This window comes from Gallus gallus, chromosome 6 (genome assembly GCF_016699485.2).
Source record: "Gallus gallus isolate bGalGal1 chromosome 6, bGalGal1.mat.broiler.GRCg7b, whole genome shotgun sequence".
Taxonomy (NCBI): Eukaryota; Metazoa; Chordata; class Aves; order Galliformes; family Phasianidae; genus Gallus; species Gallus gallus.
The window spans coordinates 13,210,709-13,236,585 of record NC_052537.1 but is presented as its reverse complement, the minus strand read 5'-3'; the positions used below and the strand labels follow the sequence as shown (position 1 = coordinate 13,236,585).

Here is a 25,877-nt window from a genome sequence, read left to right as displayed (position 1 = left end):
TGGTTCACATTGCTTTGAATAATATTTATATGCTGTCCCTATTTGCTCCTTGGGCATGACTTTGCTAATAGCAGTGAGAGTATTGACTAAGACCTTTCCTGATAATTACACCCTAAATATAGTTAAATACGAAGGTGGTACTAGCAAAGTGCTAATTGGCTTACTAATAAACTTCTGATTCTTTGCTTTCTGAGAGCCACTGAATTAGCTGTTGGGGCAGCAGTTCTATGAAAGCAGAGGTGCAGAGCCAGCAAGCCGGTGGGCTGTCAGGATTTGGGGTGATGGCTGGGAGCAGGGCATAGGCAGAGCTGCTCAGCTCTGCAGGACCTCAGGGAGGCACCCCACAACTCCTACCAAGTGAGAGAGGCGTAGGGACACTCACTGTCATATCTTTTTGGATGTTAGCAGGCATGGTGTTTTTTGTTTATAGTCTTGTAAAATTGGTTGTTGGCTTCCAGCACTGTGGTAACATTGGCAGTCTGAGTAGCGTTTGCCCCCCAGAAAGCAGAAACTGCTGGCCTGCTCTGAACAACAATCTGGCATGCTAACATGAACCAAAAAGCACTGCTACTGTCATCACAGGTTGACAGCACTATAAAGACTGCCATACCGTATGCATGATGCCTTTAGCTGAGGATGGCCATGCAGTGTGGGAGCACGCTTAAGCAAGGGCCAGAAATTATTTCACTGAAGTAGAGGTAGACAGTTTAGAAAAAAATATTGCAAGTCCTTGGTAACAAAAACCCCTACCTTTTTTTTCTTTACTTTTTTTTTCCTAAACAACCTATTTTTTGCTGGGATTTCTCTCTTCATGAAATAAAGTTCTTGAGGTATTGCTGCTTTGTTGCATGGTCAGATAAATTTAGCTTATCTCCTAATTTCTCAAATAAGAGGGATCTATAATTGAGTCCTTGTGTAGGAACATACGTCTGCTGAGGTGGAGATATGGTGAAATTTTTTTTGCCTTGGTAGACGTTATATCAAACATGATTTTAAACCTCTTTGTTGCATCACTTAGAGTTTTTGAAACCTTTGACTTTATCCTGTAACTGCTCTCAAGAGCTGATTTTTATCTAAGTTTCATTTTATAAATCTTTTTCAGTATTGGGAGGATGATATATCCTTGTGTAAAACCAGCTTCTTGCTGAAATCAATGAGCAGCGTGGCCCAGTTGCATGCAGGGCAGTGCTATTGTGGCAGGGTTATCAGGAGGTGAAGGGCACAGTTCAGCTATTGGTTCCAATAACTCCTCTGAGGAAAATACAGAATAAAAGATATCTCTTTTTGTAAATGAGACAACATAGGGGATAACTGTGCATGGATTCTGACTTCTGCTGTAAGAGGTGCAAGTGCAATGAAATTTTGAGATCCTAGAAAGAAGAGGTTTAGAGGCTCCTGTTTGGGTTGTAAAAGGAAGAGTTCTTCTGTAAAGAACATTCATAATGCTTGTCCTGGGTTACAGCTGTGTTTCCTACTGTAAAAAGCAACACTTTTTCACATGCTTCTCAACTGCTAGGTTTCTTTGGAAGAAAGAGAATTAATACAGAAAAGGCTATTCTTGAAATATTTGTGGCCATTTCTAGACTGAAGAGATGCTGGGTAAGCATGGCCGCCTCTGGAAGCCAGCCCCAGCCCCCAGGAGTTCTGGGGTTTGTAAAAGTGCTCATGACAATTAATGATGCCTGAAAAAAACAGATGGATGTATTGGGTTTTGAGCAAGGAAAACTTACCATGAAATCTGCATTGTAACATTTTAAAGCATTCTGAGTACTGAAGAATGATTTTGGTTTCTTCCGTCCAAGTGTTTTCCCCCTTCTGTTTCTGTTCCCAATAAATCTGCAACATTGAAACTGCAGAAATGATTTAGGAGGAGGAGACCTGTAATACTCTTAAATACGAAAGCTAGATATGTCCTAGCAGAATTCTGAGCAGAATTCTGGTCTGTCTATTTATTTGAAGAAGCGTCTCTTTAACATTTAACCCCATTAGTGCCTCAGCATGCTAAGAGATGATAGTAGCATGTTGAAAATATTCTGCGTATCCTTGGTTGTGTATGTTGTCATCCTGTGTTTATAATACAGCATGTAGTGAGTTTAGAGGCTTGAAAATTGAGAAATGTAGGAGGAATCAGATTTTTCAGCTAGCATGTATTTTCCATCCCAGATGAAATCCAAAGTCTTTCAGATTTCCTGTGAACAAAAGAAGTTTTCGAAAAAAAATTGCTCAGAAACTGTTGCTTCTTAAATAAAGCAGCATGCTGTGATCCTGTGGCTTCTCAACAGCTTTGCCTACAACACAGTTCATTAACAGAAGCACTAATGCACCTGCATTGGTCCTTGAGCTCTCTGGAGCTTCTGTGGCTGTGCAGTCTGTGCAGGCCTGTCCAAGCCTGGGCTTTTCTTAGCCATTGCCTCGAGAGCACGTCTTGATACTTCCAGTTATTGAGCCTGTGAGGCTCTTAGTGTCCATGGCAGGGACTTTTGAGGTTTCAGAATATTTCAGATTCCGCCAGTGTTTTCTGAGGGGGACTTTCATCAGGAAAGCCTGTTCCAATCAGTAATCTTGGGTGCTGATCCAAAAATGAGCTGCATGCAAGCAGAGATCTGCCTGCTTGGAATTTTCTTTAAGGTTCAGTGCCGCTGAGTTACTAGCTTCAAAAGATTAGAGCGAACACTGCTAGATTTAGGTTCCCTTAGGACTTTTTCTTTAACCATCTTGGAAATGCCAGCTTGGTGTGGTACTGCCTGGATGTGAAGGACCTGAAGATCCCAGCAGCTCAGGGAGAAGTGGGAGCTCCTCGAAGGTTGTCCCTTACCACACTTTTTCCCCTCCTGCATTTCAGAAGCTGTTTGGCAAGCTTGTTAGCTTTGGCAAAACTTGCAATCGATGAGCATTTTTAAGAAAAATTATACTATAAACATATTAAAATGGATGTTCCATCTGTTACATTGTACAAATTACAGCATAATATATTAACTTTTAAGCACAAACAATTGGAATGTGGTATACTTTGGCAAGCAAGCTACTTCTGCTATGAAGCTTGCATTTGAAAACAAAACCCTAAAGTCCAAGGGGTGCTGGTGCATCTTCTTTTGTTCTATTAGCATTTATTCTAGTTTTAAGGCAGAGAATACATTGCAGGTTTTGAAAGTGCTGTCATGCAGTGCTCAGTGATAGCATTTGCAACTTCTTACCTACAATTAAGAGGAACATTCCCAGATCTTTATGATAATAAAGAAATCAGTATGCTCTGTTTTCATAAATAACTAAGCTTTATATGTGTTTAAATAACAGTGTCTAAAGGATAGAGATTAAAATTTGTAGATTTCTGAGCTGTAACAATACCTACTCCTGTGTGAATGTTAAGACTAGAGTTTAGAAAAGCACATGAACATGTGTTTAACTTCAGTCTTGATCTTATTTTGCAGAGTACTTAATGTAAGCTTAATTATACGTGTTAGTGCAGTTCTGACTCAGACCTGTATTGTCAATCAAATAACTAAAAAACATATATATATAATAAATAAATATATAAAAGCTCTGGGAAATCCAGATGTTAGAATCATGCGAGTCCAAGGATCTTAGCAAAACCCTCTTTCATGGCAAGACTGAAAGTAGGTATTTTTTGTGGCTGTATGTCTTGTTTTGAAAGGACAGAACAGAAGGAATGCAAGGGGATCTGTACAATCCTGGTCCTACTGGTAAAAGGGTAAAACCTCCAGATGTCATTCAGCACCCCCATACAAAGCATGCAAACATGCTGTTTCCATCTTCTTTCATGAAAGTGCTTCTAGACCAGCAGAGCAGATAGCATCTATAAGAACGGCCACATCTGTGTTTGCGAAAGGTATCCTTTACCAACCAGACATGGAGTTTATGAGCAGTGGTGGCACTAAAGGAGAATGGAAGAGAAGCAATCCTTGTATAGGATAGGAGAATTTTCTAAGAGGCAGAAGAAATCTTTGTCTGCATTAGAGCCTTCACTACAGTGATGTTAGAGATTAGTGAAAGACTTTGGCACACCAAACCCTGAAGATAAATGCTTCTTAAATTTTCAACTATGTGTTAACTTCTTACTGGTAAAAAATAACACTGTTTTAAAAAATGTTTTTGTTTTTTTTTTAAACTGTTATTTTTCCTTAATAACCGAAGGTAATGGTCCAGGCAGAGATGATGTCGGCTCAGTATGGGCTCTGTCACTCTCCTGCATGGCTTTTTGGAAATCACAGGCCCTTTCTGCAACTTAGCATCTGTCCTCAAGGCAGAAGTAAAACTATTACTGTCCTGTTAGTTGGCAATCCTGAAAATGAACATGCAGTCAGTAAAAATTATTTCAGCAGCGGGTAGACAGATCTTTTAAATGTCTGACCGTTACTGAAAAGTGATCTCAACATTGCTGCAATAAAAGTTAGGTTTTTTCATGCCAAACCAGGTTGTAGCTACCTTTGAAACATTCAGAAATGCGAAGCTGCTTCCCCTGATCCCAGCTATGACATTTTTCTTAGAAATTATGCTATTTTGTCCAATCAAAAGAGATGCTTGTGATCTGCAGGTAGGTTCTGCAGGCTGGTGCTGCACACCTTTTCTCTTCTAAGAGAAGGTATTCCCTAACAGTTGGTGTGTTTTCAATCACAAGGTTTGTTGCACTCTCTTTAAAAAATTAAAAAACTAAGGGATACTCAAGTTGGAAAAGCTATGATTTGTGACAGTAATCACACTGGGCAGCATCCCAGGGGTGCTGCTTTACCATTATAAACAGCCACTGACTTAAGTAGGATTTAAATGAAGACTCTTGTGAGGATGTAGTTAAAATCCAGTAACCGCACTGAAAGTTACCCTTTTGTCACTTTCAGCTCCTGAAATGTTAGAGCTCCTTTTTCTAAAGGGTGCTTTATACATTTGACAGTCACAACTCCTAAGGATGTTTTCTTTCCCTCTGTCCCCAGTTTTGTCTTAAAATCTAGCTGAGAATTGTTTCATTCCTCAGCTTGTCCAAGCCCCTTCCCCAGCCGGAGAGCGGTTGCAGATGCTCTCCATTAAGATCAGCTTCCTCATTTAGCCCTGGAGATGAAAAACTCCTACCCTTTCTCTCTGCCTCCAACACTGATTGCCCTCCATAAACCTTCTTGAAAGCCTTGTTGTTCAGGATGGAGGAGGGATGGGAGCAAATGTGCTGTGCAGAGATGACTGCTTCAGTGTCTGGTGAGAGATACATTTCTCTAGATACTCCACAAAGCTTTGTATCTTTACAAGCTTTCTCCCAGGTGCCTTTGTTCTTTGTATGGCTGAGTTGCAAACCTGGCATGTAGAACTGTTTTATTCAAACTTCACTGAAAGACAGGACCTACCTTAGAATTAGAAATATGATGGGCTGTCAGCCTCTTCCCCAAATTCCATCAGATCTTGATAGTTCTTAATGAATGAACTGACAGCTTATTAACCAGATGGTACAACAGGAGCTTCAGTCTGGTGTAAAGTTTTAAATCGTGTTGTTTTAACAGGTATGTGGTTTATCTCTACCTCTTCTTTGGGAATGAGAAATGAATGAGAAAAGCAGTCCCTGCCCCGGTCAGGAGTGGCAGGTCTGCTGCTGCAGCCCTGTGCAGAATGCCCCACTCCTGCCTGCCTGCTCTGGCTCCTTGAGGGGGTCCTCCATCTCTCTGGGGACAGGCATCAACATCCCCAGTAGCTGTGTAGGCAGTGCCAGGAAGCTCCTCCTCACTGGGACCCACAGGGCTGCTCGATGGAGCGGGATGTGAAGTGTCAGTGCCCTGCAGGGAGGCTGTCTGATGGCTCTCAGCTTCATGCTCCAAGGGCAACGTGATGACACACAACAGAGAGCCATCTGCCCACAGTGAGAACTGGATGATGCTCGTAAGCCTCCTGCAGAGTAGGCAGGTGAGTTTCCTTCTTGTCCACGGGAAGATGCAGCGGAGGCAGAATGTGTGCTCGCAGGGAACCAAGCAGGTGTCAGGATTCCCGTTGTGGCATTGGAATACAATGCCTCCTCCTTGGCCATGTCCTTCACATGCAGCAGGCTGGGGGAGCTGGAGATGAAGAGCTCCTCTCTTGCTGTGCATTTCTGTGGTGTGTGCTGCGTGCTACACAAGGGAGAGGCCACATTCAGTGGCTGTCTCGGGACAGGCAGCAGCCATGCCCCTGTCCCTCAGCAGGAAGTTTTTTCAACCCTACAGCTGGCCCATCCCGTGTTCCTTGCCAGCACAGCGTCAGGCTGCAGCTGGGGCCCGGAAAGATTCCTGGGCCCCAGCACCTACCCCCCATTGACTCTTGGAACATGTTCCTGTACAGCTCCCCTCTGCTGCCTTGAGCCTGGTGAAACTGGGGAATAGGCCCTGAGAATAGCTCCCAGAGCCCCACAGTAGAACCCAAAAAAGCCTTGCTAGGTCTCCAAGCCTCACAGAAAAGCTCGGACAGAGACCAGGTACAGGCTCAGCTGGGCCAGGCTCTGCTGTGTCCCGGTATACATGGTGGGGGGCCATGAAGTCACAGTTCATTGGTTGATAAAAGAGAGTGTATTTAGAATGGATATTTGGAAGAAATTCTTTCCTTTGGGGGTGGTGATGTACTGGAGGAGGTTGCCTGGGGGAGTTATGGTTGCCCCATGTCTGGGGCCAGTGTTCAAGGCTAAGTTGGATGGGACATTGAGCAGCCTGGCCTAGTGGAAGGTGTCCTTACTCATGGCAAGGTGATTGGAACTAGATGATCTCTAAGGTTCTTTCAAACCCAAATGACTCTGAATTTATGAATATTAATAAAAAACTTGAACTATGTCAAAATGTAATCTAACCTCCAGAAATACTTGGAGAAATTCCATAACTGCTTATTTAAGGGTTAAGTGAAAACTTGCAATATTAAAGAAGCTTAATGCTTTTTTGTTTAGTTTTATGATTTCTGGTAGACAAACAGTAATAGCAACAAGAAAAATGAGAGATCTCAGAGTTAAGTTAATTAAGCTTACAGGTTCTTAAGTATTTATTTGAAGGAAACTAGATGACTAGCAATGAAGAGTCTCTATCATTCTGCTTCTTCCGCTACCCAAACCTCTTCCACCCACTGAAATATTATTGCATTGAAAGCTAATTTTTAAAAAAATGTAAGTACAGTGATGTTTTAAAGAGATATAAATATATTAATTTTCTATTTCTACAGCTAGCCAAGTGCCTTGCTGAGGGACAAGCATATAGACCAAACTTCCTAGGTCTCGTTCAAATAGAGGTGGGCTGGCTCAGGGAGAACCTGGAGCTATGAGTTGGAATGCCATGCCTTCCTGGCAATTGGATTCTCTGCTTTAATTTGCAGCAGGCTGTTCAGAATGCATTAGTTTCCTTGAAGTTGCCATGCTGGAAAATAATTAGAACTGACCTCAGAAAAACAATAGTGAACCAAATTAGTGATTTTTTTTTCTTTATTTTTTCAAGGCAGCTGTCTTGTGCAGTTGTTGGCAAAGCAGCTGAATGTTAAGCAGATTATTTCTGGGCTGGGAGTCACAACTCCTGGGAGTCTTTGGGTGCTCAGATGGAAGGTTTTGCTGTGGAGTACAAGTGAAAAATTTGAGTGAAGAAACAAGAATGGTTTGCCACAGGCAGATGGTGTGGAATTTGTAGATTTTCTAAGAATCAAAATACTATTTTCAATAGAAACATTTGTTGAGTTGCATGCCGAGCTGTTAGCTTTCTGGTGTCCATATGACTACTCTTTCAGTTAGCTGTTCTGGCCTAAGGAGAACTCTCTTCCCTTGTCCTCTCCCTCTTCGGAAATTTATTCCAGCAGGTGGAGGCTCCAGTACAGTGCCTGAGCCTGAGCTTAGGCTTGACTGTGTCTGTCAATAGTAATATTCTTTGCTATTACTTCCTTGGGAGGTCGCTATTTAAGTCCCACTCACTTGAAGAACTTTCATGATATTGCAGTGAAATGCAAAATCCTTATTAAATAACTTCACTTCCTAAGAAATGCAATGTTATTTTTTTCTAATATATTACTAAATATTTTATTTTAAAATGTCATTTCTCCAGTTAGAGCTTTAGATTGCATTCCACATCACCATCCTTTCTTATCAGTCGTACCCAAGTTCATGCATTTCTTAGGAGAAGGCAAGAAATTCAGTTTATTCAATTTATTATGTGAGTTTTATGAAAACTCACACAGATACTAAATTATAATGTAAATTTTTAATTGTATTTGTAATAGGGTAGAGGGTGGATGGAATGGACAAATGAGGAGCACAAGAGAGCACACACTAATCATGTGTGCTAAGAAAAATTGGTACAAACTGAAATATTCCATAAACAGACCACTGAAAACTAAAATTAAATGCCAATATAACTTATTTCTTTTAATCAGAGGGCAGTTTACTATGTAGGTGAACAAATAAGCCACCAGCACTTGGTCAATCCTATTAATTGGAAGAGGCTGAAGTGATCTTTTGCCTTGCAAAATATTATGTAACCATCTTTCTGTTTTGAGAATAATTGTGGGTATTAGAGTATGGAAATAATTACTATACTTTGTTCTGTGGCAATAGTAATATATATGGGAAAAATTACTATTGATTCTGACACACTAATCAATGTCAAGGTTTGAGTATGGCATAGATATAATTTCTTCTTTTTTTCCTCCTGTTGCTTTTTTCATCTTCATCTTTCCAACGTTTATATATCTTTTTCTAGCATATTTGGTGAATGATATGTTACCAAGGAAAATGACTTGCATGGTAGCACATGTGAAAGAATAAAAACAAAAATGAACATGGTTCTGGGAAATGTAAACCTATTCCCTTTAGTGTTAGGAGTTTCAGTTGTAGCCAACAGATATAGTGTTTTCAGCCTCTATGTTCTTGTTCCTGTCGTTAAGCACTTTCAGAAGGGATTCTGGTCCCAGGACCTCAAAAGTTTGCTTCCAGTATTTTTAGCAGAAAAGATTTCATCCTTGATAAAATGAGGCTCAGAGAAATTAGGCCACTTGCCTAAGAGCACACAGTGAATCAGGGCCACAAGCAGGTACTGAGATCACGTTTGGGAACCAACTTCCTTTTGATGTTGCAATCTGAAAACATTCCCTTAATTTTTACCTTCAGAAAATTCAAATGCAACAACTGCTTTGTGTACATAAAGGAGTTATATGGGGACCACAAACAGTGAATGCTACCAGGAAAAAACTATGCTGGCTTCCTTGGTGGTAAAAGTGGGGATAAAGCCTCCCATTCTTGCTGACAAAATGTTTTTAGCAGTAATTTTCTGTAACACAATCTGGACATCCATGTAGTAGCTTAGCTGACAAATGTTCCAAATGTTGCTGAAACTTTTAGCTCTTTTCCTCTATTCCTTAAAACCTGTCAGTGTTAGGCATTTCCAAGCCTAACTGGAATTTGTAATTTGTAGACTTTCACTAGCCCATGTTTTCTGCTGCTCGAAAAATACATAGCAGTGAAGATTAAGAGCAAGCTGTTTGAAAGCATTGCAGGATTTGAGAGGGAATCTATTTTATTGTTTTCCATGAACAGTGTCTGTGTATACCATGGAAAAATAATGAAATACATATTAAAATCACAAAAAACATACAAGTCATGCTGGATCCTACAGGAATTGGCAAAAAGAGAGCATTAACGTGAATGCTGGTAATTGATGGCTTTGTTTTCATTCTTATCCAAATATTTGGAGACATATAGACATGGTTCAGACAGCTCTTAACCAGAGAGAGTAGCCTTTTCATGTCATGTGAAGCACAGAAACAGTTCTTATTTATATATTAAAAAAAAAAAAGAACTACCAACCCACTTCATTTAATTCTATACCTGAAAGTATTAAATATTAGGCAATGGTCTTAATAAATATCCTTAATAGAACTGTCAACAAGGAGAATTTCAAATAAAATGTTTCTCTTCATTCCATACTGACTGAAGAAGTTTGCAGTGGTTTGTTGGTAAGTATCAGTAGTGGACATGTTTCAGAAAACCAGGGTAGAAAGCAGGTTTCTGTCAGACTTGGGTGAGATGTTTTGAATTGGGAAAGAGATTTCTTGAACTATTTTTTTTCTTTTTCTGTTGAATCTCAATATACATTTTTCTTGTGCTGTCTTCCAGATCTTGAATAGTTTTTATATAACACATGGCAAATTAAGGCAAGTGCATGTTGTTCACTTATATAGATATCAGTCTGTAAAAATCATACTCATGTCAGTCTTGAAGTAAGATATAAGAGCTCCAAATGGAGTACAAAAGGGTTAAGGTAAGCTTTTTCTGCAAACCCAGCCACCATGGGGAGCCTGCTTACCACAGCTTCGTTATACTCATTGAAATCTTTACTCCAATTTTTTTTACAAAGACAAAAGATAGTATTCTTAGTACAAGGTAACTTCTATGGCATTTCATAACTAGGCTAAATAGCTTACATTGCCAAATGCGGGAAGAGTATCTTACTGTACTGGGGTCGCTAAGGTTTCCCATTCATATCAGCAAGGCTTTAGCCATTATTTCAGACCTCCGTGTCACTCCTATGAGAGATTCCATATTAAATAGACTGTGTTAAAAGAAATTTCACTGAAATAATTATTTGGAAAATGGTTGGGTTTGGAAATATTTTTCATCGTTCTTCAGCAGTGACTTTGAGGTACTTCATTTGTTACTGAAGTTAAAATAAACAGTGCTGATCGTTTTTGGGAAAAGGTTGAAGATTTGACATTTTAACTCAATTACAGTATATTTATCAATGGCAAATAGGGTACAGTGGAATGTTCTGAACAGATCTGGACAGCTAATGATGATGATATAGAATTTTACTCTCCTGGCATGTTTAATTGTTTTGGTGTCCAGATCACTGGGTATGTAAGAATTAGACTTTAAATAGTCACCTATGAGGTTAAGATTTGCGAACCATTGCCCGTCTCCAAGGAGTTGGCATTACAGACCTAACTGTAGGGCTTGGATAGCTGTGTCTAAGAAGTTTAAATTTCTTAATTTCATGTACAAGGAACTTGGCACCCTGGCATATTTACTTTTTTTTTTCTTTAGAAATGCTTCTGAATGATCTTTTTCTCACTCTGGTCATGTAGAGGGGAATATTTCCTGCACATGTACTGATGATGTACAGCTATCGGCTGCTTGTTTTAATCAACACACGCTTCTTCTGATGGATTTTGGTTATGCTAAAAAAATAAGTGATGCAACAGTTAGAGAAACATATAGCATTCCTTTGAATTAGTGTTTTGTAACATAAGTAAATTATCCAGAAGGCACTCAAGCACAACACTTTGATAATACAGGTGTTTAAATGGTAATAGCTATTGGAATTGGAATGGGAGTGAAACAATAAAGTCATTAGGGTGTTACAACATGAAATTAAGCTATCGCTATTACTGAGCAATATTATTATCCTAAAGTCTGCAACTCACAGAGCAAATGAAAACAGTGTAATACCCCTCTAACAGTCGTTTACATTAGGATTTAGTTTAGCCATGATGTTTGCTAGTGTTGTCTTTATTAGATAGCACTTGTGAGCTGGTGCACAGTACTGTGATACAGAAAGAACAGCATAGAGCTGCTGAACATCCACCTGAGTAAATCCCCTTCCTTACCAAAAATTATCTGTTGCTTAAAATCCTCACCGCAGCGGTGGCTGTCATGTTTATGGTTTGCAAAAACGTAGAATATTAAGAACTTTGTGTTTAGTCTTTGGAGCAATTATTACGTGAAGAAGATGTATATTCTGCTAATTTGTGTATAAATATATATAACTTTTAAGAAAATGCTTTTGGTTTGATCTAAAATCTCAGCTTCTGATTTACTGAAACAGCTCTTTCAGTTAACTCTGATACTCAAGGCAACTACCTATGACCTGGCGGTAGTTTGCTAGCCCTTTTACATGCCTAGGTGACGAAAGAAAAGATAATTCAAAAAATACAAATAATTTTTTACTTTCCTTGTATGTGCAATGCTTTAGTGCAAATAAAAAACTACTACAGCTTCTTTGAGAGAGAACCTACGCTGGTACTTATTATCACAGTGTCATAGAAGTAGATGGAACTAGGAAAGTAAGCATCATCATCTGATACATTATTTCCTTTTGTTTTCACAAATAGCTTTTTTTTTTTTTTTTCAATTTCAGTATCACTCATTTAAGAAATTCCCAGCACATCTTTATGGGGGGTTCATTGCTGTTTTCCTCCTGAGCAACTCTCCTTTGCTGTGTGTTCCTGCCTCTGCTGCCCAGGACTTGGTCTTACTCTTCAGCTCTGAGTTTCTGCCTGCTCACCCCACGTGCTGCTGCTGCCCTGTGCACCCAGTGTGGAGCTGTGGCCACGCGAGGTGACTGGGGCTGTTCCTAATGCAGCACTGCTGCTGGGCAAGGGCGCAGGCTTGTGAAGTAAGAGGGGTGAAAAGAGTTAGGAATCTGAAATATCTCAAAGAGCAGCAGCCCTGCTGTGCCCGTCTTCCAGAGATTCTCCTTGCTGTGGAGGGCATAAGCTCATAAGCCCAGCAGATCCCACTGGCATTTGCTCTCCTTTTCTCGCCTGCTGCTGGAGCAGCATGGGGAGCTCTCTGTTCCCCGGCCCTCTGCTCATCTTGATTTATCAGCTGCACTGGAGCAGCCCTGCACACCAGGTGTGTGTTAGTGGGGGTTTCTTTGCATCCATACTGACCTTCTCCTAGCTGAGGGCCGTGGCTGTGCATATGCTGCACGGCTGGGTGTGCAGACACTGCTCCGAACCTCCCTTTTCGTCTCTCCTAGCTTGCATGCAAAGACTGAGATGGCTGAACCGTGGCAAATAATCCCTTGATACGAAAGGGATTACTCACATTTGCAACCAGGCCCCCGCAGCATGCTGCGACGGTGCGCTGAGCTGTGCCGAGCGTGGGGACGCCAGCGCAGAACAAATGCTGACAAGTGGTGCCGGCGTGCAGCGCAGGTTCACTGCCAGATCTGTTTGGAATTGCCTTTGTTTATGAGGGAGCAGTGCTTAGTGCTGCTGTCTTGTCTGTGAGGATTAGCTGGGACTTTGTGGTTCCAGGAAAAACAGCAAGTTTTTCCTTCTGGATTTTATCCTTTGTTGTTGCGTGCTCTGCTGTCAGTGTCTGCTGGGCTCTGCTAAGGCTCTGCCCTGCTCACTGCTGTTGCTACATTGGCTTCCCTCCAGAGGAAAGAAGGAAAAAAATGAAATGTGTTGTGAATAGTGTGTGTGACCTGAATGCAATCGTGAAGTTTACCTTTAATGTTTCAAAAGCTCTGTGCAGTGTAATACCATTTGCCTTTACACTTATTCTGCAGTACAGTTGTTTGTGTGAATCTTAAAATTAAAAAGCTGGTCATGTTTTAGTAACTTGTAGGAGATATCGAGCTTTCTATACAAATGAATGATATTTCTTAAAAATACTGTAAGAAACTTGCATTACTGGATTTAAGCAAGCCTACCCTTCCACTGGTCTGACACTACAAAATGGGTTTGTCTGTCACTTTACCCAGGGAATCATAGCCTTGAATCTTGACTTAGCTGGCAGCAGCCAAAAAGCTACATCTCAAGGTCTGAAGTGACAATGAATGTACATTCAAATACTCTGGGGTTGTCTTGATTTATATTGCTGTCTTCCTTGCATAAATGATAGCTGGCTTGGGGGATTCTGACAATAACTGAGATCACTGAAATAGCCAGCCTTCAGAACAGGGGGCTGGGTGTTTTTTGTTTTTTTTTTTTTGTTTGTTTGAGATGAGAAGAAAGCGTGTGTGCGTATGTGAGTTCATGTATAACATATTTGTAGTCATCCCTTAAAATTCAGTCTTTGTCTCTTCTTGGAGCCCAGTCAGGTTTGGTGACTATATGCTTTTGATCTAGGCCAAAAAAAAGTTTGAAATAAAGACAAGGAGAGAAAGGGGGGAGATGAGAGGTGGAGGGAGGGACGAGAAAAGGCACGCCAGCTAGTGCAGCTGCAGGTTTTAAGCTTTGTAGGAGCTGAAGCAAGGCTGTAGGCTGTCAGCACAAGTGAAGAGCTAGAAAAGATCTGACAGACATAAACATGACTGCTTTCTCCAGCGATAGAAGTGCGAAGGAACAAACACAGATCTTGACATGCATCCTACTCCTTCTGAGATAGTGTTATAAAATGTATATGTAGTCACCAATTTTTATAAGCCATCAAAGCACAGCTCACTTAAATAAGAGAAATATTATTTGGCTCCACCTGTATTAACCTTATGCTTGGGAGATAATTAGAAGTCTCAGGCATCTTTCTGTGTATATCTGTGGAGAATATTATACTTTCTTCTCAGAAATTAAGCAACTGGATGGCAAAGCTACTCAAGATCCTGTGGCTGTTTGCGCGTTCCAGTGAATGTAAACAGTTTCACAACTTGCTTTTATGTAAAGATTGAAATCACTGGGAACATCCAGGATTTCTTGACTTAATGAACTCAATCCTTCTGTGTGCAAAGAGTGTGAACCAAAGTGGACCATTTCCTTACTCCTGTAACAAATGTTGACTTCGGCCATGGAAAAATACTTTGAGGTAGAAAAGCACAGGCTCTGTATCCTTACTCTTGCTTGGTGTTTTTTGGTTGGTTGTTTTTTTTTGTTGTTGCTGTTTGGATTGTTTGGGTGTTTTTTGTTTTTTGTTTTTTTTTTGCCATTAAAAATAATAATAATAATAAATGTGATTCCTAAAATAAAAATATTACTTCTAAAACCACACACCTCCAAAGAGGGAAATGAGAAGGGGATAACTTGATTAAATGAAGGACGTGTGAACTGAAAACATGGTGTTTCCTGTTTGAAGAGTTTTAAAACGTTGGACTTCATGTGAGACTGGAAAACTGGCTTTCCCTTCAGGAAGTGTTTGCTCCCTGCTGCTCTGCAAAAACAGTGGAAAAGAGAAACCTTTTCAAGTCACTGTTTCCACTGCAAATAGAAGAAGAACTTATAAAGGCTAGTTTCCATTTTCCTCTTTGTTGTTATTGCTGGGGATCTCAAATCCCTGTTTTCTTTTTCTGAGTGGAGCCCACATGGGAACCAGATAAAAAGTTAGAAAGGGCTTGTGGGTTAGTAAGGGAGAAGGGAGGAGAAAGGGATAGGGAGGAATGGCTGTGCTGCAGGCATCAAAGGAGTTAAGAAGTTTCTGTGGTAGGTGTCTTTTGGAAATGGATCTGTTTGTAAGCTTCTCTTTAAAATGCGCCATTCAGTAGCAGGCTTTGGTAGCGGCAGTGATTGCAGTGCAAGCCCCAGTGGACAGAATGCACAGCCTTGTGTGTCCCTCGCTGTGAGCATGGCCCTTTTTGCTTCCTTTCTCATGACGCATGTTTGGTTGCACTCACTGCTAACAAAACTGAGGCAGGTAGAAAAACTTACAGTGTACTCATAAAAAATAAATCCTCTGTGCGTTGGAAGAGTTCCTGTTCCTTTTGGGGATTGCTGTCTACAGGCGGCTCCGATCTGCAGTCTCCCTGCAGAGAGACCCACTGCACGGCAGGCCTGGTCAGGGCTGAGAGGATGGAGGAGTACAGAGAAAACAGTTGTGTTGGTAATGCTGCTTGTCAGCAGCCCTGAAACTTGTGTTGAAAACAGCACATCCCCATGCGCCTTAGCTGTATGTGCAAAATCCCCCACTGCCTCAGGAAGTGGGGAGAGAGGGAGATGCTCAGAGGTGTCTTATTAGCAGCTTGGTAGTGTCCAAAGTGCTGCTTCACTAGGAAAAGTATGAGCAAAACATTTATTCCTGAATTAATCTCAGCGGAGAGGGCGTTAAAGAGTAAAGAAATGCAGCCGTACTGTTGATTAATTTGCCCACTGCTGTAATTATAGTGAAATATCAGTGCAACTTTTTCTTCCCTCTCTTAGTCGCACGTCGTGGTTTTACTGGTACTACAGAAACCCTGATTATATTACCCTGGCATTCTCAGGGACTGTTAAGCAGGAGTCTTCTCTCTTTTGCTCTAAAACTCATCTAAATGGAAAACACATTGTCTTCATTATATGCGAGTGTTGAATGAACAGAGTTGCCATAGCAACAGCCATCTGAGGCCTTGCTGATTTCAGGCCAGTGAATGGGGTAGACAAACAAAGTACCTTCAAAACCAGAAGGGAACAATTGCTATTCATTCAAGCCAGGTTTTAAGATCAGCAAATGTCTTTAGCAAAAGAAATGCAGATAAGAAAGTATCAGACCTGGCTGTAGAATAATAACAGAAAATTATCATAATCTTAAACTTTTATGCCCAGTGGTATAGCATTAAAGATTATTCTTAAGGTAAAGATTTTCAAGCGGTTGAAGGGCCAAACCACAATTTGCCTACAACCTGATGTAAGCAGGGGCAGTGGCTGTACGCGGCCTTTGTGAGCCCAGCGGCAAGACCCCAGGCATGCAGAGCAGTGCTGGTGGGCAGGGCAGGGGCCCAAGCATGGCCACCATGTGCCTGTGCCAGAGCCAGGCATTGTGAGCAGGGGAAAGCATCCTGTGCGTCCCAGATGCCTGATCTGTGGTCCTGGGCCCCTGCAGGCTGCTGAGCAGCCCCTGGAGTTAGTCAAGAGCACCCCCCTCCCAAGACTGATTGTTTCACCATTTTGATGCTCTTGAAGGACTGTGATAAGTAGTTTTATGTATGAAATGGTTGACATGTTCAACATAAAACTTGCTTAGACTAAATATGTATTCACATAAAATGCCAAGAAACTGACTGTGAAATGACTGTCTTGAATTAGAGATGAGACGGGTGTATGTGTGTTTGTCTGCTATGTCTGTGTTTTCTTCCTCCTTAGTCCTACACAAAAATTTAAATGATACTTTTATGACAAAAGTGCTGTTTCTGATCTCAGTGTTGTCTAATGTGTGGAAACGTAAAGAGGCAGAAGCAAGGAGCTGAGCAGAGCGGGCTGAGCGGCACTCCTTGTGAAAGCGGCAGTGCGATGAGGGGGCTCTTCTGGGCCCCACGTGGATTTGACAATAGCTGTCACGTGTGCAGGTTGCATAGCAAATGAGCAGCATGGCCAGCACTGCAATGGGATAAAAGGGCAGGAGCTAGGTTCAGAGTGAGTTAGCTAATATGGGAGGCTGGGTCATCTTTTCACTTAGTGACCGCTCCAGATGGGAGGTTATCCCAAGTGCTCAGCTGATCACTGGGTCCCTCTGGGACATACTGCGGCAATTCTGCTATTTACTGGTTTTTCGGTGTTGTGTAGCTCAAGAAAAAAGAAAGAAGGGAACAACAATAAATAAGATGCACAAGTTGCTGCTGTCTAGCTGAATTAGTCTGTTCAGTAATGCAAACTGCTTGCTGTGCCAGCTGGGGAGTTGGAGTCAAGGTGCCCTTGTGAGACAGATCAGCCCCCTCGCTAATAATAGAGAAATCGTTAGCTAGGAAGCTTGTCTCAAAGATGGAATCTGTCAAATTTCAACTCTTTTCCCTAACATATTTTTATACTCTGTATATGTGAAGGAAGGGTTATAACAATTAGTGATCAGTTACAAATGTCAAGGAAGGTCCTGACAGTGATGTAAGACTGGCAGTAAGTATCGCCCTTAATACTGCAGTTTCCGGCTGTTCACGAAGGCATGTTCTGTGTTTAAGTTATTCTTGAAAGACATGAATAGTGTAACAGAGTGAATTTGTCAAAAGTATACTGGATTTTTTTTTTTTTTTTTCCAGGATGGGGAGAAATACTTTGAGTACGAGAATATGTTTCACATAGAATTTATACTAATCAAACTGAGGAAACACTCAGAATAATGCTGAAAATACTATTAAATGAAACGCATGTCACCTGACTTTGAATGACAACTAACTTTCTGGTTGGTTATGAATAGACAGGAAATACGAGATTTAACTCCCAGCAACAAAATTGTGAGTCAGAAGAATGATGAGAAATTAAGGATCGAAGTATTGAGTTTTAGAAGACAAATAAATCGGTGCATGAGGGAGAATATAAAGTAAGGAGTAGTATGAATCAAAGGTCTAGCCTCTCTTCATAACATAAAAACAAAGATTTGCTTAATATGAAAGGCAGAAGGCGACAACATCTAACACAAATGATGAATAACACAGAGAATGTAAGCATTGCGAAACCAAGATGGTAGTCAGGTTCAAAAAAATCACAAGCTTATTTCTGTGTTTGTATATTGTGTATATTTTATATGTATGCAAATCTAAGCTTTCACATGAGTTCCGTTAGTTGTCTTCCTCTTGGTAAAACATCTGAGTTAACAAATATGCATCTGCTCTGTAGACAGCAAAAATTTCTCAACTCTGTAATAGAGTTTAGTGCAGAATTGCAGAAACTATGGCCTTCTATAGTGTTGTTCTGATTGTTCTGAGGGTACAGTGCTGAAATACCTTCATTTCTGCTTTTGCTTGTGAAAGTTGCCAAAAGGCAAGCACAAGCAAAGGTTTTTATTTTCTTGTTGTGTATGATGATGATACTGTTCTATGAAAACACATGTGCTAAGACTCTGGATCCCCTCTTGTTTTACCTTATGCCATGGAAGGTGATTCATGGCCATCTGTGGAGGCATTACAAACAGATCAAGGTTTGGTTTGTCTTCACGGTATTATCAATTACAAGTCTGATGAACATTGTTCCTCATGAGAAGCTTACAGAACTGACAGTACGCAGTTGGGATAAGTATTTCCAGGTGTGTTTTCTGAGAAATCTGGATAGATTTGATGTAAAGAAGATATTCCTGTCTTTATTTTATTTAGTCCTGTGGTTAACAGTGTATTTCTTACCTACTTCCAGGAATTAACAATAATTTTGAAGAAAAGCTGGTTTTAAATATGTGTGTGTTACTAACAGATTCTAGCTGCAAGATATGTGTTTGAGCCCGTGAAAGTTGGTGCGTACGGGGTTTTGGTTTAGTCTGTTGTAGAAACCTGGGTTATATATTATTCAGCCATTTCCAGAATAACTGTAGGGCTTGTTCTGGGCATCCTTGGCCTTCCGGTACCTAAAGGGAGCCCAACAAGAAAGCTGGAGAGAGACTCTTTACCTGGATCTGTAGTAATTGGAGAAGTGATAATGCTTTTAAACTAAAAGAGAGTAGATTTATATTAAATTTGTGCATACTGGGAGATGTTATTTGTTTAACGAAGGGTAGCTGAAAGACACAAGCCAGCTGTCCTGTGGTCTACACTACACTGTTGTATATGACACGAGTCAAAACTGGAAACATGGCTCCTCAGTAGTAGCATAGGGCCTGCCCCTTCCAAAGCTTTCTTCACCCTCTGTCTGTACAGATAACCACCAGGGCTCAGAGTATGATTCTCGTGTCTTCAGCAGTTGAAGCTTTCTGCTTGTGTTTTCTGGTGTTAGTACATCATGGTGCTTAAGCCACATCATGGTGCTTAAGCCTCATCTAATACAGAAGGAGAGTACGAAGAAACAGTACTTTAGATAGGACAGCTGAGTAAGGTGGTGGATCTGTGCCTCAGAAGCAGTCACTAGGCACATATTTTATTTTTAAGTGTGGTGTCTTGGATAGATGTGGAGTTTGTAATTCAGTAGCTTCATGAAAAATTACTTGACAAGGTAAAAACTGTGCAAGTCTTGAATAGTCTGCTTTTTTTGTGTTTTAGCAGGAAATTACTGTTTCTAGATTTTAGAATGTTAAATGCTTTGGGTTAACGAGCAGTAAGAGCAGTAAAAATAATAGTTAACTTTGAGCAGTTCTCAACATTAGAAGCTGCTTCTCCTTTTACTGAATATGACTTGGAGGATGAAGGCAGTGAGGTACTATTCTTTTTATCAGGACATGCTAAATATGTCCTCAGGTGTATGTGCTAAGAGGCAAAGCAAGTGAAACAATCCAAAACATAGCAAGCAATAAGATCACTTCTATTTCCTTATTGCAGTGCCATCCTGTCTCTTTTGATCGTCTTACTGCTTCAGGAGTTTCCATGTTAGGTTTCAGTGCGCTCAGTCCCAAGCATACTCAGAAGGAGTGCACCAAAAGCAGCTCTTTCTGAAGAAAGCTGGTCCTGATAAAGCATTGTCAATATTCTCTGGTTGAAACAGAAAACAGTTGTTTCCATCTCTTCAGTACAGCTAGCTTTGTCTGAACCCAGCAACTTGCAATAGGAAGGAATAACCTGGATCATTAAAACCACCTTTCTGCCGAACCAGGCAACCACATCATGACTCGACTTATAGACAATGGAGGTTTTATTTCATTGATAATGTCTGGATATGCCTTTTTGTGCAGAGCACAGGAGGTGTTCTGAAAACTTTCTGAAAAAGTTTATGGCCAAGTGATTTGGACAGTCTTGAAATACCAGACTGTTCCTATTCCCTGAGGGGCCATCTGGATAAACAAGGGGAAAAAGAGGTGTTTCTTCAGGATTATATTATATTCTTTTGGATATCTGTTCAACTACAGTGAATGTAAATAATTAGGAAAAATTAGTAGGACACCAGGCATGTAGATTGTATTATGGAAAATGAAGGGTGAAGGAATGGGAATTCCTTTCTAATGGAAAGGAAGCTTTTCAGTAAGAGAAAACAAAAGTATGTGATGGTGAAATAAGAAGCCATGGCTTATACATAGTTGACGTTCCACAGCTGGCCTATTAACTATCTCGACAAGCAATGAATAGAAAAATTGTTCATTTTCTTGAAATGAACCATTTCATCTTGGAGACTATCAAAATGAGATGTTGCCCATTGCTGCTACTTCTCTGTCTTCTTTGGAATGTAAATAATAACCAGAGATAAAAGCTACCTGTCTAAAATAATTTTCAAATTTACTGAGACCTCTTCTGGCTTAGTATTTTAACCCGTACCTTCACCTCCCTGATGCACTTATATACATATGTGTGCTGTGAAGGACAGTTCTTTCCCAAGAATTACACTACTGCCTTCAAGTGTGATGAAAAAGCAGTGGGAGTCGGATTTGTTTTCTTTCTACTTAAGAAAATAGAGCTTACCCGCCTTATGGATGGGTGTGTATCAGGTTGAGGTGAGAATTATATAAGCTGCAATTTATTGCCACTTGGTAAAGAAGCAAACAAAAAAATTAGTTTCTACATCCTTTTCTTGCTTTATTTATTTATTTTTTAAAAATCAACTTTGTGAATAGGACTTTTGTTTGGCTTTTTAAAATATTCATATGAAATAATATCCATATTTATGAATTATGGCAAGCATCCAAAAGCACGCTTCAAGTAAGATAGTGAGAAACACTGGGAGTTGCAGGGTAGAAGAGAGCATTCTCATGTTTCCCAAAGTGGTGTTGCAAGCTGTTGTTGTATACTCTGACAAGGAGAAATATCTGATTTGTGTAAAGCACAGCTTCATGACAGTTGTAATAGGGGAATTGTTGGGCAAGTCTGAGTAAGCTCCTCTGCTTTGGAAGAACCTCATATTCATGTTAATGTTCCCAAAGATACGTATGCACACACATGCTCTAAATTGCATAGAGCCCAGTTTACCTCTGCTGGCAGGAAGGAGAGCCAAGTTACTATCTGTCTAGAATTCTTCAAAGCTGTTGCTTCCAGCTATCTTCTTTAGGCATCTGATATCTTCCTGCTAAGCTGTTGACTCCAGCACAATACTTTGAGAATCAAAACAAAGTAATTATCTCATTTCAGTGTCCAAGTAAAAATAAATAAATTATGTAGTGGAAAGAAAAATATTTTGGATTATGTCTGTGAAGTCTTAACATTTTGTAATACTGCTAGAAATACAAGTGGACAGTTCCTTTAACTCTTCAAGTGTGCATGAAGGAATCAAAAACAATCAGTGGAATAGAATCATAGAATATCAACATGGAAGATTTAGCTAAGGTAGCCCTACCAACACTTTGTCTGCAAATGCCAAATTCGGAGGGGAAAAAGAAAAGAGGAAAAGGACAAAAAAAAAAAAAAAAAAAAAAAAAAAAAAGAATTACTTTTCCTTTATGATAGTGTCAGTAAAAACCTGTGCTCCATTTCAGCTTTCACTCTCAGTGTTGAAGAGTGCAGGTGCATCAGTGATTTTTCGTGGCCCCTGCTTGAAGGCCACCAGCACTGTGAGTAACTGCCATGGTGTGGCCGTGGCCATGCCTGCTCTGTCCTCTGCTGTTCCAGCTGGTTGCACCAAGCACCTCTAACTGCAAGGGAGGCTGCTGGTATTTAGCAGTGCAGTTGGATAAGCCCCAGATGTGCATGCACTGCTGTGTACCTCCTGCTGATGCTAAGAAAATGGGAACCTGGCTAATAGCTAAATTTAAATCAAATTAGAAATCTTTTTATTAAATTTTGTTTCCATTTAAAAATTAATTTGGTTCAATGATAGGCGTGTGACTGCAGACTGAAATGCTCTTTATCTGGACAGCAAGCACACAGCTGTCTTGACCCTTATCTAGAGGGACTCTTAATCTATTAATTCAGTTTTTATGCCTATTCAGTTCTTGACCTCTCTGACTCAAGTTCCAGTTAGTGACAGTCGCGATGGTTGTTTCTGTCTTAGAGACACCTGCCCATTAACAATGGGACTGAGCTGAACAACCTTTCTCTTCTCATCTAGGTCACTAAGCAGGCAGATGGTGACAACATTTGGTCACCACTGATTGGGCTTGCATTTGAACTCTCGACCTAAAAAGGTGAAGGCCACTGTATCCTATTAAGAATATGAGCCATCAAATTTAGGTTTAGTTGTGATACCTCACCTAGGATGTGTGTAAAGTCAAACGCTTTACAAATATGCAAAGGAAAACATTTTTCCTTCACCTGTTCTTTCTTTTTTTGAGTATTATAATTAATATTATAACTCTTCATGCTAGTGTCATCTTGCTCGTATGAGTGTCTTATGTTCATGAAAACTATTAATGAAAATACACTCCAGGATCCTATCTCAGGAACAATTTCAAATTTTCCTGTTGTAAAACACAACTGCACACACACTCACACTCACACACACAGTTTTATGGACTCTTTGTACTCTTGCTGTCCTAATAGAAAAGGAAAGCTTTACTATTTTTATTTCCATAATTACTGAGCCATTTCCTGAGAGATGATTTTTACTATTAAGCAGCCAACTCTGAGACTGGAGTTTGTGTGCTCTCTGACTTGCCCAACTACAGCACAATAGAACAACTTCAGCAGTGTTCTCTTATCTGTTGTTCTCTTTAAATTTAGTGTGTGCATAGTGATAAGCATCCAGTATTGTGACACTATTTTCACTATCTGTGTTCTTTAATACATAATTTGCTCTATCCCTTTCCTCTGTGTTCTTAGAATTCTGCATATTTTTAAAGGCCCAGAAGACTGTTTTTCCTATTCTTGAAAATCTCTGTCAGGTTAATGGAAAAAAAAGTAACTAGTCCATAACTCCTACAGTAAGAATATGTTTCTATTTGGATTTAACTATCAAATATGGATATGCAAGTTATTTAGACCTACAAAGAACTGGCAGCATGAGCTGTCAAAAAAAGGTCATAATAAGTTACAGAACATACCCTGAGGCTTATGCTGCAAGCACTGCTACCAGACACTGCAAGGTTCACAATTGCTTTAAGTTTATAACTGATGTATCAGCAGTTTTATTTCTGTCTGCAACAACAGGACATGGGATTTCTCAATCTACCTATCTGATCATGCGCACTGCATTTATCTGCTTAGGTGGTGTCTGGATCTGCTCATTTAGTTATCATTTCCAGGTTTAGTAGTTTCAGTCTTATAAATATGGACAACAGAATAAGCAGGTTGAAAGATGAGAGGTGAGCATTTAGAAGCACGTAATAAGAGGGCAAATACTGTTATATGAGTTTGTTTGATGTCTGTGTATTAAGCTCTTTTTCATGTTAACTAATGCTGTGCCTGAGCTGAGGCGTTCCCGCTACTGAGCAAGTAGCCACTGTGTGGGTCTGCACTGTGTACGTGACGGGCTGGCTGCAGCTGCTGCTGCACAAACCCTGCAGCCTGCTCTCACCAACCCATGCTGCGTGGTGCGTCCTGAGGACTACGTGCGCCAACTGTATTCCCAGCAGAGCAGACCACCTATGAAGCCAAAAAGATGCTAGCTAGATGTTGTGTTAGCCATACGTGTGCCCTGTGCAGTCTCACTAGAGGGCACTCCTGGTTTTAACATTAAATGACTCTCCAAGGAACTTTGTTATCCATACTGGAGCTGGGGCACACTTTCTGAAGGGCCCTGAGACCCACCAGGAGTGAGGAGACCAGTGGGCCTTGAGAAGAGACCTTTCACACCAAGGAGGGAAGTCTTAAGAGGTGCTTTCACGGGAAGAAGAGAATTGAACCTTGAGAGACTACCATTGTAAGTGTAAGTTCTGTTCTGGTGGGTTTGGATAAAGTACTTTGTGATTCACTGTGCTTCCAAAAAATTGAGATCTGGCTGGGGTTGCAAACTCTATTTATTCCTAGATGTGTAGAAGAGAAGTCTTATATTTCTTTGCTGACTCCTCATACTGCATGCTGTCTGAGCTGTCACACTGCACTGAGCAAGGACTTGGCCTTCCCACTTCCTTCCCAGTGGTTGCACTCAGCCGAGTGACCACAGCAGTAACCCAGGGTTGTTCTTAATGGGCAGAAATAACGTTGGGTGAGAAGTTTAGTGTAAGGCCAGAACCAAGCTGCTGAATTCTGAAAGGAGCAGACCCAGCTTTGCACTTGTCTTAAGTTGTGACCAAAGAGTAACAGTGGGTTTTGAATGCCGTTCATGGATACATGACTCTCTGGGAGCAAATCTTGAGATTTCAGACTTGCTAGGAACTGCTAAACAATGAAGCCTTTTTTGTTTAACAACATAGCTCACCCAGATGTCAATAATTAGGTAAAACAGTGCATCATCTTGATTGCCCAGTGGTTGGTAATCAGTACAGAGCTGCAGACTGCTTTGTAACCAGCAGTTGGTGCATGACAGGCTGCCTCTGCGCAGGCTGTGAGTCGCTGAGCAGAAAGCAGGAGGCTGGCCAGGCAGCCATCCGGCAGCAAATTAGGGGCACAGGCGTTGTGCTCGGCAAGGTGAGCAGAGGTGGCGGCCTGTCTGTTCCCGGGAATTCATTACATGCCTGCGTGTCCCTGGAAGGGTGATAAGGAAGATGCGTGGGAGAGATTTGCAATTCTGTTTTCTTTCAAAGTTGTAAATCAGCAGCACTCTCCTATTAAGGCTATACCAGGGCCAAGAGGAATGTGCTAATGGTCTTGCCCAGTGAAATGTTCTTTGTGCGCTCTTTAAAAATTTGCCCTAGAATAAACTCTCTGATAAGGACAGAGAGCCTAAGTAATGTCAGAGTCCTGTAATTTTTTTAATAATTAAAGGTGCTGGACTTGTAGGCTTGTTTTCTTTCAGGCTATTCATCTAACCAAGCTTTTGTAATTTGGCTTTGTGTTCGGCTAAGTGATATGTGTTTAATCTAAAGAGAACACAAGTAACACAATATATCGTATAGATACTTTTATGTTACTCGTGCGATTGGATTGGTTGAGTAGTTCATAATATGTGTGTATAACACCCCAGGAAAGAACGTTATTACTATTCTACTGCTGTTAAACAAGTATGTAGGAAGACTCTTAAGAGTTGCCCAGACTTACAAGGGAGGAATGATGGAGTTGAATGCAGTAACTCATGTCCCTTTGCTAGGGTTCCAAATAATGGATAAACTCCTTCTGTTTTCTTATGTGTGAAAACTATGTTTGTGTGCACGTTTGTATGTGAGTGTAGAGAGAGGATTACATAAATCCCTGGGTATATTGTATAAAATATCTGTCTTACAAAACTCAAGCCTTGTAAAGATCTCCTTACCATGCTTATTTTTAGTTATTCTTGGAAATGAGTACTTAGATTTTACTAATGAGAAAGTAGAATTAACAATAACATTTACCTACAATTTACAATATGTGGGTTTTGTATTGGTTAAAAAAGCAACATTACTTTTTTTTTTATAATGAGTA

General features: G+C 40.5%; 1 protein-coding gene across 17 annotated transcripts in view; it reads left to right on the top strand.

Moving 5' to 3' along the window:
- Positions 1–25,877, top strand: part of ZMIZ1 (zinc finger MIZ-type containing 1) — a 326,060-nt gene that overhangs the window by 130,974 nt on the left and 169,209 nt on the right. The window lies entirely within an intron of this gene.